Below are 13,440 nucleotides of genomic sequence, written 5' to 3' on the forward strand. Positions count from 1 at the left end.
GGCAGATGGGTGAGGGACTTCCATTGCCAAACTATCAGTATGTTCACTACAAGGAAATAGTAAAAATAACCTACATCTTTTCTTTGTGGTAATTAGGAATACAAGTAGATACTGATGTACATCTTAATAAAACTCATAAAGTTAAAACTAAATAGATATTTTATGTCTGAAACCAACATTAACAAAAAAAAATCCTTACTAGAAATGATGGTACTCATGTTCTAAAAGTGAAGAGATCTACAGGAGATACCCTGAGTGCTGTGGGCTGCACACGTCCCAGAGAATCAACATTCAACTGATCATTCTTTATAATTTTCCATAGGTACTCCCTCCATCCCCCACAACCCTCTTCCCAAGATTATATTCAGGTCTGGTCTTCCTGCCAACCTGCCAGCACATTCGCTGGCTCCAATCCAAAATTATTGGCTAATTCTTTAGTTAATGCATTCCATTTTCCAAGTACTCTTCCTCCTCCTTCTAACAATTACAGTTTCCCTCCAACCTTCTGCCTGAAAACATTCTTAAGTGAATTCTGCATCCTGCCCTGTATTTCACTCTAAGATTACTATCTATCACACTATCGGCTATTATTTAATTGATGTATGCAGAATTATACTGTTGATGTTCTCATATGTGTGAACAGAAACGACGCTATCTGAAAGAAATATTGCAACAAATATACTTAAATCTGGAAAATGAACTATAATTCCCAATTGTGAAGATACTTGCATCAAAGTCTTTTAAGCAAAAAACTGCCTGGTCCGAATGCATTTAGGTAGTTTCAAATAGGTTATTTACTGTATAACTCCTTTCCTGAAACAAAGTCTAATGTAAAGCTACGCTATGCAGATATGTCCAAGTGTTCATTAGGTTACAGCTGACAAAATATATACACTCAGTGGCCACTTTATTAGGTACACCTATATGTTAATATAAATACCTAATCAGCCAATCATGTGACAGCAACTCAATGCATAAATGCATACAGACATGGTCAAGAGGTTCAGTTGTTGTTCAGGTCTAAATCACTTTGACAGTGAAATGATTGTTGGTATCAGATCGGGTGGTTTGAGTATCTGAAACACTGTTGATCTCCTGGGATTTTCACACACAACAGTCTCTAAAATTTACAAGAGATTTGTGTAAAAACAAAAATATCCAGTGAACGGCAGTTCTGTGGGCAAAAATGCCTTGTTAATGGGAGAGGTCAGAGGAAAACGGCCAGACTGGTTCAAGCTGACAAGGAAGTGACAGTAACTCAAATAACCACATGTCACAACAGCAGTGTGCAAAAGAACATTGCTGAATGCTCATCACATCAAACCTTGAAGTGGGTGCGCTACAGCAGCAGAAGATGCAAACATACACACATTCACCCTATGGCCACTTTATTAGGTACAGGCTTATCGCATAAAGTAACCACTGAGTGTAGGGATTAAAATTCAGCTTCAGTTGGACTAAAATAGCAGCATGTGACTGCTGTTTGTTATACATCCATTAATTTTCCTCTCCCTCTTACACAGAAAGAGAAATTATAGCTACTGGACATTCAGCGCTATGATAGATTTTACCTTTTCTGTCAATTTTTACTGCTTTTAGGACATGACCCAGAAATAAAAGAATATGGAAGAAATATTCAAAAACCAGAGAAAAATTTTGTCTCAAAAAAATATATATATATATTCAAAATCAGAGTACATAAATTTAATTAACAAAAACAACCTCAAGTTAGAAATAGATACAATGTAGACAATGATACTGATTAACAAAACTAAGGTCAACATAGTCAGTGGCAGATCAGCAGCAGTACGGCAACCGAGCCGTACTTAGTATGCAAGAGATATAATGAAGTTTACAATGTAGTAATACAATTAAGCTACAAGCTATGATAGCACTGACAAAATATGTGTTATGTGTGCCCATATCAAATAATGATATATTGTTGTAATAAACATGAGAAAGTCTGCAGATGCTGGAAATCCGAAGCAACACACACAAGATGCTGGAGGAACTCAGCGGGTCAGGCAGCAACTATGGAAATTAATAAACAGTCGACATTTTGGCCTGAGACCCTTCTTCAAGACTGAAAAAGAAGGGGGAAGATGCCAGAATAAAAAGGAGGGGAGCGGAGGAGGAGGAGGCTGGCTGGAAGTTGATATGTGAAGCCAGGTGGGAGGGAAAGGTCAAGGGCTCGGAAGAAGGAATCTGATAGTAGAAGAGGGTGGACCATAGGAGAAAAGAGAGGTGGGGACCAAGGCGGAAGTGATAGGCAGTGAAAAGAGGTTAAAAAGACTAGAGTGGGGAATAGAAGAAGGGAGGGGGAGGGAATTTTTTTATAGGAGGGAGAAATCAATATTCATGCCATCAGATTGGAGGCTACCCAGGAAGAATATAAGGTGTTAGTCCTCCACCCTGAGTGTGGCCTTATCTTGGCACAAGAGGAGGCCATGGACAGACATTTTGGAACTGGAAAGGGAATCGGAATTAAACTGTTTGGCCACCGGAAAGTTCCACTTTTAGCGGATGGAGTGGAGGTGCTTGACAAAGTGGTCCCCAATTTATAACAGACGCAACAGATGACTCTAGCAGATCTGCAGGTAAAGCGTTGCCTCACCTGGAAGGAATGTTTTGGGCCCTGAATGGAGGTGAAGGAGGAGGTGAACGGGCAGGTGTAGTACTTAGGTCGTTTGAGAGATAAGAGCCAGGAGGTTAATGGTGAAGAACGAATGGACAAGGGAATGAAAGGAGATGGCAGAAGTTGCGGAGGATGATGTGTGAGATTTGAAGGCTCATGGGTTGATAGGTAAAAACAAAAAGATCTCTGTCACTGTTAAGGCAGTGAGAAGATGAGGTGAATGCAGATGTTCAGGAAATAGAGGAGATGCAGATGAGGGCAACATTAATAACAGAGGAAGGGAAACACCTTTCTTTCAAGAAGGAAGGCATCTCTGAAGTCCTGGAAATGAAAGTCACTTTCTGGGAACAGAAGCTGTGGAAGTGAAGGAATTGAGAAAAGGGAATAGCATCTTTACTGGAGATAGGGTGAGAAGAAGTAGGTTTATAAAAGATGTCTGTTGACAGTTTGTCTCCAGTGATGGAGACAGAGTGATCGAGAATGGTAAGGAAGCTGTCAGAAATGGACCAAGTTAAGTTAAGGGTGGGGTGGAAGTTAGAGGCAAAGTTTTGCTACTTGCGGGTATATTAGTGATGGCTTTACAAATACAACTTTTTTGATTTTTTTTTCCTATAAATGTGTTTCAGTATTTTGCATCAGAGTAATACATTAGCAATTGTGTAACAGGAAACTGATGGGAAGTTAGTGTTGAATTCCAGTAATGCAAGAATACAAACTTCCCTTTACGTATATGTTGCCACAGCCCAGTGTTGAAAGTAGCAGAGTGACAAATTTTTCAGATAGTAACAGAAGTCAGCACAATTTGTTCTACTTTGTAATTCTAATGGAGGAGGAGGCCTCTGTCGGTCAGAGCGGACCGTGGATATTGTGTCCTAGCTACACAAGACTGGACAGTACGACATGGAGATCAAGCTGTTGCCCATGTAGCAAGCTCTCCCTCTCCACACGTCTGATGAACCAAAAGGAATGGCAGAGACTGATACAGTCTGGTCCCAGCAGCGATGCAGGAGTTGCCAGTCAGCATTGAACTCAATGGAGGACTGCCTTCGGACTCTGGCTCCGGATCTTGCCCTCAGGGTTTTCTCCCAAAGCCTTCCCTGTGAGTGGGTATAGCCGCTAGGCAGCGGAGGTTTGAGAACAGAGTTTTCCTTCTCCTACTTGAGCTGCCAACCACGGCTGACGAATCCCATCTGCCCAAAACAATTATTTTAAGGTACCAGTAATCCACCTTTACCCCTTCTCCTGTCAGTAGACGCTGTTCCACCAGGCTTAGCAGCTAAGCCACACACAAAGGCCAGGAGCTAGACTTGTCAGAAGCTATTAGAGGTGCATGGCTTTGGTAACATTTAATTGATAGTGGGAACTTGTCCCTATAACCAACCTTGGCTAATCAACCTTAAGGAACCAATCCTATTATACTTTATTCAATTTTAGATTGCGCATACTTGGCAAAGTGGTAATATTCTGAGATAATTATCAAAATGTTTTATATATTTAAGCACTCCAATGATAGTGGGCTTAGACAGAAAATTAAAATCTGACCTGACCATGGCAAATTTAAAACCCAACCAATCAGCTTTCATTAACTTATATCAGGCCCAACCCTTCAGTGCAATCTATTTCACAATCTAAACATGCAGCTGGGACCTGCAGTCTTCACACAGCTCCATCCCCTATTAAGAAGGTTTTGGTGCTCTCTCTAGGACGAAGGTTCAACCAGTTCTCCTGCACTAATTTCTGCCTGCCAAAACTTCTTCTTACCTTTAACTATTTCTCTTCTGTTCTTCCCACTTTCTCTAATCATAAGTGTAGCAATAGGCATTAACATGGGCCCCAATATGCCTGCCTTTTTCATTGGCAATACTTTCAAATCTCCTTCTCCACCTAGCTCCATAAACCTAATTTTTTTCCTTATCGGTTTTCACCTCTCACCCAATGGGCTGTATCTTTAAACCCTGCCCCATCCGCCCAGAACCACTCCACGGGTACATTATGTGCTTTTTTTAGGGATCCGTTAGTCTCATGAGACCATGGATTTGCACCTTGGAAGGTTTCCAGGGCGCAGGCCTGGGCAAGGTTGTATGGAAGACCAGCAGTTGCCCATGCTGCAAGTCTCCCCTCTCCACGCCACCGATGTTGCCCAAGGGAAGGGCATTAGGACCCATACAGCTTGGCACCAGTGTCGACGCAGAGCAATGTGTGGTTAAGCGCCTTGCTCAAGGACACAACACGCTGCCTCAGCTGAGGCTTGAACTAGCGACCTTCAGATCACTAGATGAATGCCTTAACCACTTGGCCACGTGCCAACAAAACATTATGTGCTTATATCCTGTAAAACTGTCATCATCAGCACTAGCCTCCACTGCATCAAGGACATCTTCAAAAGGTGATGCCTCAAAAAGGTGGCATCCATCATTAAGGCCCGCCAGTCACCCAAGACATGCCACCTTCTCACTACTACTATCCGAGAGGAGGTACTGGAGCCTAAAGACACACACCCAATCTTTCTAGGAAAAGCTTCTTCACCTCTGCCATCAGATTTCTGAATGGAAGATGAACCAACCCATGAACACTAACTCACTGTTTTTACTCTCTTCTTGTAATATGTATATATATTTTACTGTAATTTACAGTATTCTTATGTATTACTCTGTACTGTCGCCACAGAACAACAAATTTCATAACATTTCTAAGTGACATTAAATCTGGTTCTGAGACTTGGATTAGTTGTCAGGTCAGTAAAGAAGTCATTGCATGAAGTAATCCACACGATACTGATCTCCATCCCTATTCAGTTTATTCAGGTAAACATAAAGAACCCAAATACCTTAGTCAGAATGAATGAATTAGATCAAAGGACCTGTTTCCATCCTGTGTAAATCTGTGACTCATAAAAAAAAATTGCTGTAGAATAAAAATTTTAATGAAAGCATGCCACAGTAACATATCCCTTCCCACTTCATTCTTCTAAACTCCAGCAAGTGCGGGCTCAAAGCCATCAAAGCTCCTCATACATTAACCCTTTCATTCTTGGAATTATTCTCACGAACTTCATCTGGACCCTCTCCAATGCCAACACATCTTTTCTGAGATAAGGGACCCAAAACTGCTCAAAATACTCCAAATGCAGTCTGATCAATGCCTTATAAAGCCTTGGCATCACATCCTTGTTCTTATACTCTCGTACTCTCGAAATGAATGCTAACATTGCATTTGCCTTCCTTACCACCAACTCGGCCACAAGTTAACCTTTAGGCATTCCTGCTAAAGGATTCACAAGTCCCTTTGCACCTCTATTTTTTAAATGTTGTCCTTGTTTAGAAAATCTTTATTCCTTCTACTAAAGTGCATGACCATACACTTCCCTGCACTATATTCATCTGCCACTTTTTTGCCCATTCTCCCAGTCTGTCCAAGTCCTACTGCAAACTCCCTGCTTCCTCAACACTACCTGCCCCTCCACCTATCTTTATATCATCTGTAAATTTGGCCACAAAGCATGTGTTATCTTTCTGTGATGTCAAGTAAAAAAGGAACAATGTATTTTGCATGATATTTTAATATTGCAAATTATTTCTGGGTAAACCTGCAAATGTTTAGATGCAAATAATCAGGAGTTATACTTTCCCCAAATTCTGCAAAAAACTGTGGTAATTAAAAAGACTTGCAAATAGTATAATGGAGACAGAAAAGGAAATTTTCTAATCACAGAAAAAAATCACAATGACCAATTAACCTACTAACAAGTACCTGGAGGAACCCACATGCTCTTGGGAAGGACATACAAATTTCTTATAGGCAGCATCGGAATTGAACTCTGAACTCCAGCACTCCAAGATGTAACAGTGTCACGCTAATCACTCTGCCGCCATAATGCCCCTACTGTTGTTGTTTGGGGCCCCAAGAAAAGATGCATGGGAATTAATCCTAGATATGCCTCTCACTGGTTTTATATATACAAATCCCACTGTTGCCGGTAAGGAGTTTGTATGTTCTCCCTGTGACCGCGTGGGTTTCCTCCAGGTGCTCCAGTTTCCTCCCACAGTCCAAAGACGAACCGGTTGGTTGATTAATTTGTAAATTGTCCCATGATTAGGCAAGGGTTAAATCAGGATTTCTGGGTGACCTGAAGGCCAGAAGGCCTATTCCATGCTGCAGCTCAATAAATAAATAAACATCTATATGATGTATTATTTAGTATATGTATTTATATCTACATAAATTAGAGAAGAATTTATAAATGCAAAGCACAACTCTATCATATGAAATGACACGTAATCAATATCTTAATCAACTGTTCTCAGCATTAACACATCCAATTTCAACAAATTGCATACTGAAAGGCCTGAATAGAATGGACTTAAAGAGAATGTTTCCAGTCCTTGAAGAGTCTAGGGCTAGAGGGCACTGACTCAGAATAGAGGAACATCTCCTTAGAACAGAGATGAGGAGAAATCTTTTGAGTCAGGTGGTAGCGAATCTGTGGAATTCATTGCCACAGACGGCTATGGAGGCCAAGTCATTGAGTATATTTAACGTGGAGAGTAATAAGTTCTTCCAAAGGCATCATCGGTTATGGGGAAAGGACGGCTAGTAGGGTTGAGAGAGATAATAAACCAGCCATTATGGAATGGTGGAGCAGACTTAGTGGGCGGAATCTCCTAATTCTGTACCTAAGTTTTATGGCCTTATGAAGTTGGAGAAATCAAAAAGATAAATACCATTAAATCCAAGCTATAATTTTCCCATGTTTGTCTTTGACCTGAACTGTTGTAAAATGAATTAAAAGAAAAATAAGACAAGGATGGAGTTATATTTTAAGAAATATTAACTATTTTTCAATGGTTTCTGGAAGAATTACTTTCAGTACTGTACTGTGTTTTAAAGCATTGTTTTTTAATGCAAATAAAAAGGTCCTGTAGTGGATGTTCTGAAACACAATATAGATATAAATAGATGGATCAGATGGTATCAGTGGAGTCAGGAACAGATTGATTCAGCTGAAATCATTTCATCAGAACTAGGAAGAATTAGAAAATAAGCATGTTTTAAGATGCAGAAAAAGGGAGAAGGGAATGTCAATAATTGGGTATTGACCAACAAGAAACAAAAGGCATAGATGCCACTGGTGCCATTTCAGAGAGGGTAGTTGTAGCTGGGCTCTTTGGAGTTCTGATTGGAGAGAGATGAACAGGAGAAGGAGAAAATAAAACATGCTAGAACTGTAAGATAGAGCAGTTTCTGGAAATCTGAAATAAAACAGAATACTGAAATTATCCAAGAAGCCTAGGTAGAAATTGTAGAGACAGAACAATTGGTTAACTTTAATGGTTTAAGTTCTTACAGTTGAGACATGGCATGACCTGAAGAATGATTTAAGAATTGGAGAGTACCTTAAACATAACTTTAATCAAAGATAGACCCAAAGTGTGAAGAATAGCACTTCAGTGAGAATCAGCCTGGAATAACATAGATTTACTTAAAGCATGGTTTGATCATCAGCTAATCGAAAACCAGAAGAAAATAGATACCATTACAGGTAAAAGAGACCAGCAGAAATCCTAATGGTGAAAAGGGCACAACTTCTTTAAGGAAGGCATTTTGCGTGGGAAAGTGGCAGTGAATACCTGTCATCAAAACAAAAATTGTAGGTGCTTGTAATCAGAATTAAAAAGTAATCCTGGACAGACTAACAAATCAGCAAGTATATGTGGAAAGATTGCACATTATTTCCATTTGTCTTCTTGGTTCCAAACAGATCAACTGCAGTTATAATGACTTCAGTATCCTTTGTCCCGGCACCAACATTATGTCATTTATTCAACAGGTCTCCACTGGATGACAGATGTTATAACAGCTCTTAAAACGTACTTATTTTCTAATATGCCCAGTCATCAATCAGAAACTAACTTTATTTCTCTCTCCACAAATCTGAACATCTCTCCTGATCTGCTAAATATTTCCAGAACTTTTTGTTTTTGTTTTAGCATGTTGTTTTATTTTCCTTTTAATTTGCTTCCTTGTGTTCGGTTCAGATTGAAATTTACACTTATTTAGTGGGAGAAGTGGAGAGTCCGTCATCGTGCCCGACACTGGCCCCCTAGGCCTGAGTCGACGTAGTAGTGGTAGTAACTTTATCCCCCATTGACCAAAATGGAGCATAAAATCAGACACTGTTAAGAGTCAGTTTAAATGCATTTGCTACAACCAGGTGATTTAGATTAAGGTGCAGGCAGAAAAGTAATTGCAAACACCAAATAGTCTGCAAATGCTGGGGTCAAAGCAACACTCAGAACATGCCGGATATCAGCAGGTCCGGCAGCATCCATGGAAACGATCAGTCAACATTTCGGGCTGGAACCCTTCATCAGGACTAAAGAGGGAAGGGGCAGAAGCCCTATAAAGAAGGTGGGGGGAGGATGGGAAAGAGAAGGCTGGAAGTTCTTCCAGCGTGTTGTGAGAAAAGTAATTGCAATATTAATGAGTGATATTTGAAGTTGTGTCCTCGTGTAAAGGAAACAGGTTTTTTTTGTTAAAACATTAAACTGTGAGTTGCAGTAAATGCTCCATTAAGAATAAATATGTTAATTGAGTTAAAACATTTAAGACCAAGTGTTCATTACTTTTGTGCAAACATCATTTATACTCACTAAAATAAAGCAGATTAATGAGTTCAAGTCCAGTCTCACCAATTTTTTTGTTCTAATTTGATAAGACTGATGTACAGGTAATGTTGATATAAAATAACACATAGGAATGTAAAACTAAATGAATCAACTGCAGTGTTTACAATAAAAACAAAGTACTGGAAATATTCAACACATCAGGCAGTATGGAGAGAAAATCAGTTTTAATGTTTTAGGTCAATGACCATACATCAGAAAGTTCTGAGAAAAGGTTTCTTACAGATGCTCCCTGACCAATTGTGCATTTTCTGGTTTTACTTCTGACTTCAATCCTCTGCTGCCTTTTGCTCCCCCCACCCCACCCCACCCCACCCCACCCCACCCCACCCCATGATGCTCAGAGAGCTCAAGAGACCAGCTGACACCACAGAACACAAGACCTAAGATAAACACAGTATTAAAAACGCCTATTTTTGAAGCTCTTACCCACCTTAAGGATAAATGGCTTATATCTGTAAAACAGAGGGATAATATACGTTAAAAGTCTATTTAATTTTATGTTTAGAACTGGTTCAAGCTGATTTAACAAACTAGTTACTTAATCCAAAAAAAAAAGTTCAAGTCAGAATTTTTGCATCTCAGTCCGGTTTCTCAGAGGAAAGCTTTCGGTGACCCATTTAACAATGGACAGTAAATAAACAGACCAACGCGAAATATCCCTCCACAACGAAAGCGACTGAAAGAATTAAGTCAAAGTGAACCAAGACTTGCGTCCCTGGGCTAAGAGGCGTTTCGGTTTCTGCTCGTAATTTAATGCGCCGGGATTGGAAGAAGGGACTAACCCCGCTCACACTTCGGCAATGTACTGGGGACCGCCCACTCACAACTCTCCCCGAACACCAATGAGACCGCCCGAGGGGGTGGCAACTTCCCAAGCTCGGCAGACACCAGGAAATAGGTCACACAATGTAAGAAGTACCCAGGCAACTATTTGAAGTCTCCAGCCCTAATACCTGTGGTAACTATGGGATTTTACCCTGCTGTTTGACCCGGGGAAGGAATCTTTGAACCCGCTTGTGTGTGGCGATTTTATTTCTGAATTATCTACTGTCAATCTCGGGAAAGAGGGAGTACGGAGAAAGGTAGGTGTATGGGTTTAAATCGCACTTTCACGGGGACTGAATGCGGTTGTTTTCGAGAGTATCTCTGCCGAAACTGGGTTCCTTGCGTTCCCGTGACACAGGCTGAACTATGTGAAGGTTAACCCCTCTGCTAAAACCCATCTGTTATAGAAGTCGGGTTACTTCTGTCTTCGTAACCAAAACGATGTTCTCCTTTTTCCGATGGCTTAATTAACTCTACAGTGTCACATATAAATGTTATTGTATTAAATTAAACAAGAAGACATATGTATTGATTGCGCGCTTTTGGCAAAGTAACCGTGTGTTTTGGGGAACTAGAAGAGTAAAGGGCGTTATCTCGGGGAACTGGAACGATCATTGTCACAGGATTTCTGAATTCGTATGTCTGTTAGAGCTTGTTGAAGATTTACGGGGGTAGCGTTTGCAAATATCCTGCGACATCTCTAGGTACAACCTGAACCAGCAGCATCAACTACCTTAAATTGGGAGATTGGTGACCTATATTTGTGTACGCGGCAGCATCGTATTGATAAACGTTACCAATGATAATATGAGTGAGTCCTCAGCTCACAGTCGGAGCTGTTATTCATGCCCCTCCCGTTACTTTACATTTTGTGGACTTTCTCAGTGGAAGCCGACGTAGTCAGATTAGGGCACAAAGTTTCCGAGTCCTTAAACAGCTGGACCTCCAAGCATTGGGCCAACTGTTCAAAGAATTTTACTTCGAATCCTAAGGGGAAGCAAATGTCTCGACATCTTAATCTCGTTCACTCAGTAAGGTTCTGAAAGATGTCGCGATTTTAAACTGACAGGAGTTTCCAGAGAGGGAGTATTCTGGACTGTGTGCCGACTATCACACGAGAAAGCTCCTTCTGCAATAGGTCTCCCGAAACAGTTAGGTGTACCTTACCTTCTTAAAGGAGGCACACACCCGGTACGGTAAGTAGCAATATGAGAAGGTGATGGGGCTGGAGTGAAGGCTGACGGCCGGAACTAGATGGGGAGAAAGTGATGGATAACAGGAAGCAGGTGGGGCAGGGGGAACTGTGATCGTACAAAGGACAAGTTGCTTCAGGAACTCAAGGCCAGGCGGTAGTGGTGGATTTTTCAGGTTGACGCCTTACATGGTAGTATAAAGAAGTGGTAGGCAGTATAAAGAGGTGGGGGAGGGGGGAGGCAGGAGAGAGGTGGATCCAAGTGAGGGGGAATTATTGGGCAGGTGGGTGAAGATGGAGGCAGTGGAAGGGAGGTAATTGGTGAAGGCAGCAAAGAACTGCAGATTATGGAGTTTGATAAGAAAGGACGTTGAGGATTGGAACCAGATAATAGAGGTTGGGTAGGCAAATGGGAAAAGTAGGGAAGAGGGGATAGGAGATCTTTTGGTTTATATGGGTGGTGGGCAGATGGAGGGGGGATTAACTAGGCAACAGGAGTCTGGTGAGTGTTGTGTGGACAGTGAGAGGACATGAGTGGATAAGGAGGAGAAAAAAAGGAACAGAAGGGGGATGAGTGCCGTCCTTCTAATATCCAGGGGTGTGGGTTACCTGAAATTGCAGAATATAATGTTCATGTTGTTGTGTTGTAGATGCCCAGGCAAATTATAAGGTGGTCTTTCTCCACTTTGTGTTTGGCCTCACTGTAGCAGCGGTGGAGACTGAAGACAAATGGCTTGGTGAGGGAGCTGAAATGGCTTGCAACCCAGGAGCTCAAGATGATTATTGCAAATGGAACTCAGATGCCCTGCAAAGTGATCACGCAGACTGTGTTTGGTCTTGCCAGTGTATTAAGGGTTTTGGGTAGAGGCTGGTATGTGATAGGTGGAACTAGTTGGAGAGGAGTACATGATGGGCAGATGGACTGGGGGAGTGCACGACAGAAGCTGGGTGATGATTGGAGGAACTAGATGAGGAGGAGTTGATGGAAGGAACCATTTTAGAGAGCAGAATGGAGAGAGGCTTTCTAGAATACCAGCACTGTGTAACTTCTAACTTTTTTAGCTGTCCCAAAATGTTTCAACCCATTTTTCAAGATTATATTTAATCTGTCATTGCTGTACCGATTTTATTAACTCATCAATATTGTTCATCCAGGCTGGAATTAGAGTCTCAAAGTAAGGGGCCAGCCAATCTTAACAGGACTGGGATGAAAATTCTCCATCGAGAAGGAGTGAAAATTGGATCTCTTTATCCAAGAGTGTTTTACGATCTTGGTCACTAAATGTATTTAGGAGACATACTAATAACTTGTTGGATGTCAGGAGTATCATGGAATATGGGGTTAGCACAGGGAAGTGGTGTTGAGATAAAAGATCAGCCATGACTTATTGCACAGCAGAGCAGGAGGGGACTGGCAGGCTTACTCCCGTTTTTGTTTCTGATGCTCTTGTCAAAATCAAAAAATGATGTCCAGTATAGATTTAACAGTTTCTTCCCCCAAGCCATCAGACTCCTCAATACCCAGAGCCTGGCTTGACACCAACCTACTGCCCTCTACTGTGCCTGGTGTCTGGTTTATTATTATTTATTGTAGTGCCTGCACTGTTTTGTCCACTTTATGCAGTCCTGGATAGGTCTGTAGTCTAGTGTAGTTTTTGTGTTTTTTCTTATGTAGTTCAGTGTAGTTTTTGTATTGTTTCATGTAGCACCATGGTCCTGGAAAACGTTGTCTCATTTTTACTATGTTCTGTACCAGCAGTTATGGTTGAAATGACGATAATGAAGTGACTTGACTTGATTTGACTTCATTCCCTTCAATGCACAGAATTATTTAACAGTTTTTATTTTCCTGGTTCTACATGTAAAATGTACATAACCTCCACTGAGTTCCATTTCAGCTCCAAAAGATTCCGTATTGAAGCCCACGGGTTCATCCTTTACTCAGTTCTATATTTAAAAATGCACATTGCCTTCTGGCAAGATTACTGTATATAACAGATGTAAGAGACTGCAGATGCCGGAATGTGGAGCCACAAACCGACTGCTGTAGGAAATCTGCAGATTGAGTAGTATCTGTGGGGATGTGGGGGGGAGTGAGGGTG

At 41.2% G+C, this 13,440-nt stretch overlaps 1 protein-coding gene and 1 long non-coding RNA gene across 4 annotated transcripts in view; one reads left to right on the forward strand and one right to left on the reverse strand.

Moving 5' to 3' along the window:
* The window catches only part of LOC140186867 (uncharacterized), a 75,785-nt gene extending 64,385 nt beyond the window's left edge, over positions 1-11,400 (reverse strand). Inside the window, exon 1 of the long non-coding RNA XR_011882956.1 lies at positions 11,314-11,400. This is a non-coding gene — a long non-coding RNA (uncharacterized lncRNA). The remainder of the gene's footprint in view (positions 1-11,313) is intronic.
* The window catches only part of LOC140186844 (tyrosine-protein kinase HCK-like), a 147,830-nt gene continuing 144,589 nt past the window's right edge, over positions 10,200-13,440 (forward strand). For 2 of the 3 annotated variants that reach the window (XM_072241509.1, XM_072241517.1), the window contains exon 1: positions 10,200-10,403. The gene's annotated coding sequence lies outside the window, so the exon portion shown is untranslated. The remainder of the gene's footprint in view (positions 10,404-13,440) is intronic. The other variant, XM_072241500.1, reaches the window with a different exon arrangement.

Source organism: Mobula birostris, chromosome 2 (genome assembly GCF_030028105.1).
Source record: "Mobula birostris isolate sMobBir1 chromosome 2, sMobBir1.hap1, whole genome shotgun sequence".
NCBI classification, from domain to species: domain Eukaryota; kingdom Metazoa; phylum Chordata; class Chondrichthyes; order Myliobatiformes; family Myliobatidae; genus Mobula; species Mobula birostris.